This window comes from Pipistrellus hanaki (genome assembly GCF_964339955.1).
Source record: "Pipistrellus hanaki genome assembly, chromosome: 7".
Taxonomy (NCBI): Eukaryota; Metazoa; Chordata; class Mammalia; order Chiroptera; family Vespertilionidae; genus Pipistrellus; species Pipistrellus hanaki.
Window position 1 is genome coordinate 4,335,605 of NC_140509.1, and position 6,541 is coordinate 4,342,145.

The 6,541-nt window shown below is 53.0% G+C and overlaps 1 long non-coding RNA gene across 1 annotated transcript; it reads left to right on the forward strand.

Annotated features, from left to right (window-relative positions):
- The first annotated feature begins 3,845 nt into the window (after positions 1-3,845).
- Positions 3,846-4,806, forward strand: LOC311626231. Its single transcript, XR_014795656.1, has 2 exons — positions 3,846-4,004; positions 4,047-4,806. It is a non-coding gene; the product is annotated as an uncharacterized lncRNA (long non-coding RNA).
- Positions 4,807-6,541: the final 1,735 nt, after the last annotated feature.

A 6,541-nucleotide genomic window follows, 5' to 3' on the forward strand; every position in this document is an offset into this window, starting at 1 on the left:
GTGCTGAGCCAGCGGGGGGGCAGGGGAGGGGAGCCTCCACGTTCAAGGCACCAGGCAGCCCCTGGGCTCTGTCCTCAGGAATGCAGAGGAAGCGGTTCTGTATTCAAATCCTCCGCTGAAACCAGTCTTCCCAGCCCTCCCTCAGACCACTCTCCCCAGGCACAGTGGCTCCTCACGGGCTGGGCTTGTTGGCACTAACTGGGCAGAGAACTGGAGTGTGGGCCTGGGCAGGGCGTGCAGCAGCCTCACTTCCTGCAGGTGGCGATGGGGGACCCTCGGTGTCACTGCCCTAGCTGGTCACTACATGTCCTCTCCCAGTTAGCCAATCCAGTGTTAGTGTGGGTGCTGCTAGGAGGGGATTTCGCAGATATAACTGAAGTCTCAAATCAGTTCATCTCGAGTCCATCAAAAGGGAAGCTGTGTGGGATGGGCTGACTCAGACCCATCCAGCTTCTGACAGCGGCTGGAAATGAGCAGCCGTATCTCCACGCCCTGGGACCCCCCCCCCCCCCCCCAGCACACACACACACACCTCAGTCTTGCAGCTCAGCCAGCTGCCAGCTCTCTGCAGGCCCTGGTTAGGCCTGGTGGCTGCGGACCACACTCAGGAGTAAAAACGGAGACAGGAACACTGCAGATAAAACCATTGGAGGTCTTCAGGAAGTAGAGGATAGAGAAGCGGGGCCAGAGGAAACTTCAGGCGGTTAACTTAATCGTGGAGAGACCCGGAAATCCAGAGTTTTCTTGAAGAAGGAGGTGCCCTGCAGCTGGAGGTGAGGAATTGGAGATGAGGAACTGGAATCACGAGCTGTCAAAAGCAAAGCCAACGCCCAGGGCGTGAGGATGAGCTGGCGACCATGCCTGCAGATGCTGTGGTGGGGCTTTGCAGGACTAGGAATGAGGCCAATGGAGGTCCAGGAGCAAGCCTTGCCCTGTCCTCACAGGGAAGCCCCACACGGACCCTGGGATATAAATGGGAGGTCACTGTCTTTCAGGCTTCCCTGTGCGACTGAGGACTGCACCTCCTGACTTCTAGCTCTAGGCCTGGCCTATCCGTGTTCCCATCAAGAAGCTGCTCTCCCACGTGCGGTCTATACTGAGGATCCGCAGCAAAGCGGGTGGAGCCCTGGACCCTGAGCGCTTTGTCATCTGCATAGCTGTGTCCTGGGCTTCTCCCACCAGAGCCTCCCCCCTGGTGCTGACCTCCCCTGGCGCTGATCCACATCATGAACTAAAGGTACACTGAGCCCTGATCCCAGTTCCATTTGGGAGACAATAGGATAGCGCAGTTCCATCATGATTCCTTCCCTTCCCCAAACCAAGGTAATATATAGCGAGAAACATATGTTAAAATATTCAAAACAGCCCCAGCTGGTTTGGCCCAGTGGATAGAGTGTCGGTTTGCAGACTGAAGGGTCCCAGGTTCAATTCCAGTCAAGGGCACATGCCTGGGTTGCAGGCTCGATCCCCAGTAGGGGGCATGCAGGAGGCAGCCAATCAATGATTATCTCTCATCATTGATGCTTCTCTCTCTCTCCCTTCCTCTCTGAAATCAATAAAAACATACACACACACACACACACACACAAAACAACTCGACAAGATTAAATAAAAATAATTTAACAATCCATACTCATAGTGGAAGATTTTTACATGCCTGTTTCAACAACCAATAGAAACACACACACACACACACACACACACACAGAAAGACCACTAAGGTCACAGACACCTGAGGAACACAGGTAACAGCATGGCCTCCAGCAAAGGTAGAGTACTTTCTCCAACAGCAAAAGAAGCCACGTATTTTTATATCAAACTTTATTTACCCATGCCATCTTTCAGAGCAAGCTTCAAAACATCATCAAAGGATTAAGTCATTCAATCTATGTCCTTGGAAAGGCATAAATCAATAATAAAATGATAAGAAAGCATTTAACTGTTTAGATATCAAGTAATATATTTCTAAATATTCCTTGGATAAAGGAAAATATAGTAGAAATTAGAAAATCCGTTGAACTGAATAATGATAGAGATAAAACATATAAGCACTTGTTAGATATAACTAACCAGTATTCAGAAGGAAATTTATATAATGAAATCCTTATGCAGAGAAGAAAACAGGGCTAAAACCCAGTGATTTGAGAGTCATCTGGAGACAGTAGAAAAAAGTCAGCTCATGAAACTCATACAAAGAGAATAGGAGAAGTGAAAAAGAGATGACACCAATAAAAGAGAAAAAGAAGTGTTCGGGGAAGAAATCCCGCTAAGGGAAAAAAGGCAGCCCTGAGTGAGAGAGCACCAGGATGTGCTGTTACCTTGTCACTCCAGCGGGTGGGCCCCGGCTCAGGGGGAGGGCCTCTCACCCCGGAGCAGGGAGCGGTGGCGTGGGGAGCTGAGGAGGGGAAGAGAAGTCTCTAGGCTTCGTGGGCGTCATGTGTGAACTGGACGTGGCTAAATTCCCGTGTGCTGGGCGGGGTGGGGGGAGGAATACTGTGCTTAACATTATTGTAGAATTGCTGGTACATGGTAACAATAAAAAGCCGGTTTAGTATTAACATAAGATTCCCTACAGACAACACCCCCTCTTACTGCCTGTCACAGGGCCCCCTCCGCGCCCCCCTCAAGCTGCAGCAGGCGGGGCCCTGAGGGCACAGCCCCACTCCTCTCCCAGCTGGGAGCCCCAGGGGAGCCATGGCAACAGAGGATGGCTTTGAACCTGGTGGCATGTGTTGTACAAGAAAGGTGTTTCCTAAATACTGTATATGATGAAAGAATGAATAATTGAGTAATAATGGAGGCAAGAAAATACAGGCAGAAATTACATAAGCAGGCATTTAGTTCAAACATCAAGAAACCTTCCCAACTCCTATGGTTGTAAAAAAAATGCTAAACACGCCGAAACCAGTTTGGCTCAATGGATAGAGCATCGGCTTGGGGACCGAAAAGTCCCGGGTTCAATTCTGGTCAAAGGCATGTACCTTGGTTGCGGGCATATCCCCAGTAGGGGGTGTGCAAGAGGCAGCTGATCAATGACTCTCTCTCATCGATGTTTCTAACTATCTCTCTCCCTTCCTCTCTGTACAAAATCAATAAAATATATTTTTTTTTAAATGCTAAACAGGAAACTACTGCCCTGGCTGATTTGCTAACTGGTTAGAGCCGTGGTCAGCAAACTGTGGCTCTCGAGCTACATGTGGCTCTTTGGCCCCTTGAGGGTGGCTCTTCCACAAAATACCACAGCCTGGGCGAGTCTATTTTGAAGAAGTGGTGTTAGAAGAAGTTTAAGTTTAAAAAATTTGGCTCTCAGAAGAAATTTCTTTTTTTTTTTTTAATATATTTTATTGATTTTTTACAGAGAGAAAGAGAGAGGGATAGAGTTTGAAACACAATGAGAGAGAATCATCAATCAGCTGCCTCCTGCACACCCCCTACTGGGGACGTGCATGCAACCAAGGTACATGACCTTGACCGGAATTGAACCCGGGAACTTCCAGTCCGCAGGCCGACACTCTATCCACTGAGCCAAACCGGTTTCATCAAGTCAAGAAATTTCAATCGTGGTCCTGTTGACATTTGGCTCTGTGGACTAATGAGTTTGCCGACCAATGGGTTAGAGCATCCACCAGTGGATCACAGGATTGCAGGTTCAATTCTTAATCAGGTCACATTCTTCAGGAGGCAACCAATGTGCCTCTTGAATCAATATTTTTCTCTCTCCCTTTCCTCCCCCCCTTCCATTGATCTCTCTCTAAGATCAATGGAAAAAAATATCCTTGGGTGAGGATTAAAAACAAACAAACAGGAACTACCATTTCATCAGAGATCTAGGGGCTCTTACCCTTTGGCAGTCTGGTGAAGTCTCAGGATATGTTTTTAACTATAAAATAAAATATTCAGGATTACAAAGAAAACAATTAGTGTAGTTATCAAAATAAAAAACCAACGTGTGATGGCAAGATCTAGTGGTGGTGCTAACCATAACCATAACCATAACCATAACCGTAACCATAACCATAACCGTAACCATAACCATAACTACAAAGCAATCAGGAGCCTCTTTTCTGCAGGTGAAAGGTGAAAGGTGACACAAAGGCTGGGATTGCTCTTGGTGAGTCATAGGTACTGCTCATACCACTGTGCTTTGTTGCCTCTATTATCACGGGAGGAAAAGCTGAACTCCGGTTTGAGGTTACTGGACGTAAATGGGCCTTTCCCCAGCCACATGCCGATCCTTCGGGGCCGGGGGAGCCGGGTGGACAAGGTTGCTTCCTGCCTATGAGCCTCTGACCCTTCGTCTCTGCTGTCTACATCTTGCAAGTGTCCCGCCTTCTGTCCTTTTCCAAAGCTTGCCCGTTCATCTTTCCTTCCGTCCGGAGTGGTGGCAGAAAGGGTGAATGTGGCACAGGCCCAAGCCTCTGAGTGGCTGTGGTGTCGGGCTCACTACGACATCGGAAACGGAGAACAGCTCCAGCAGGGCCAGTGTGTGAATCGGCCAGATGCAGTATCTGCTCCCGAGACAGAGGCCACAGAACACGGAGAAGGGGATCAACCAGTCTTGGTTTGATGAACACTGTATCTAAGAACACTTTGTAAACTCTAAAATGCAACGTGAGCCGGGACCGGTTTGGCTCAATGGATAGAGCGTCGGCTTGGGGACTGAAGGGTCCCAGGTTCGATTCCGGTCAAGGGCATGTACCTTGGTTGCGGGCATATCCCCAGTAGGGGGTGTGCAAGAGGCAGCTGATCGATGACTCTCTCATTGATGTTTCTAACTATCTCTCTCCCTTCCTCTCTGTATAAAATCAATAAAATATATTAAATAAATAAATAAATAAAATGCAACGTGAATGGCTGCATCCATTATTCCCAGGTGGAGAGCTGATCTCTACGCTTCCCCTCAAAGCTTTGTCTTGGTCTTGCTTTCTCCTTCTTTCCTCCAATCTGTGCTGCAACCCAGTCAATTTGCCTGCTTCTCCTACCGCCTGCTTTCCTGAAACCAGAAGAGCCGCCCCTGGGGGGGGAGGGCGGCGGGTCCGTGTGGACAGGCCAGGAGTCCCTCCTTTGCTCTGTGCTTGGAGCACATGCACATTCAGTAGCTATGGGATTGCTGCCGAGGCGGGCACCCTCATATTTGGCAGAAACGGCGCAGCTGAACACCGAGGAAATGTTCCCCAGAACCCAGTTAAAAATCCAGGGCACAGTCTTGGACAAGGGACCGAGACCCCAGAAAGTGTGGGTAGTTCCTGTCAGTTCCTCTGACACTGGGCAGGAACAGGGACGCTGGTGCAGACACGCCGCTCTGAGCTTAGCCCTGCCCGGGAGTGCTGTCCGGGTCCTTGTGGGCCCGCGGCCAGGGCGTCTGTCATGAGAAAAAGGAAAAGTGGGGAGAAAGTGGAGGGGCAGTGATGCCCGCCAGAAGCTACGGTTCCAGCCTGTGGATCACACGGGCCAGCTAGCCGCCGGGCTGAGGGCTTTCCCGCTGAAGGAAGCAGAGTCCTCGGTGCTTCTGCTCCAGGAGGGCCCGGGAGAAGCCTCGCCGAGAGCCCCATCCCCTGGCCAGTGCTGCCCCCTGGGCGTCGGCAGAGGCATCGCGGCTCCCTGTCACGCTCTTCCGTCTCCTTCATCCCACCAGAGGGGTTCCTTCAGTGTCCCCCAAACTGCGCTGCTGCGGAACTGGGGTGCCTGGTTTCCGGACCACACGCCCATCACCCTCTGAGCGCCCCAGGGAAGCCACAGGCACCGGCTCATAGTCAGGCAGGGATATTTGGGTTCGGGAATCCAAGGTGGCCCTGCACCGGCCTTGGCCTTCTCCCCCCAGCCGCGCTGCCTCCGGGGGGGCCGCCCGCCCCCTCACGGGGGTCCGGGGACCCTTTCTCTGGGGACCGCTCTGCAAAGCAGTGCCCTCCCGTCAGGCCCCAGCCCCTGGGTCCGCGGTGCTCCTCGGCTGAGGCTGAGTCGGGGAAAAGGTGAGGCCATCGGAGCCCCCTAGGCTGGAACCTCCAAGTGGGGGCCGGTGCCGGTGGGCGAGGAACGAGAAGTGGGAGGTGGAGGGACCAGACTGCGGGGCCACCGGCACGAGCCCAGAACACTCGGCCGAGCCGGGGGCAGGCCTGGGCGGACTGGGGCAGGGAGGGCACCGCTGGAGAGGAGGGAAGTGGGTAGCGCCCGTGAGGTCAGTTAAGGACACTGCCCCCCGCCCTCCGCCCCAGGCGCCTCCCAGACGCTCCCAGCGGCGGGCTGGAGCTGGTGCTGCGGCTGGGTTTGCGACAGCCTGAGGGGCGGGAGCCCAGAAAAGGCGGGAGCCCTCCGCCACGCCCCTCCCCGCAGCAGCCAATCAGGAGAGCTCGTCAGCCGCGACAGCCAATCGGGAGCCCGCCAACCGCGACTGCTGGAGCCCCGCCTCGAACGCACCGGCCTTCCTCGCTGCCTGCGCGGAACCCTCTGGCACCGGCGCTCTAACGGCTCCCCCGCACCCCCTCCCCGGCGAGATGCGGATTTCCTCCCACCACTCGCCCGCCCCTGGGAGGGAACGACTGTG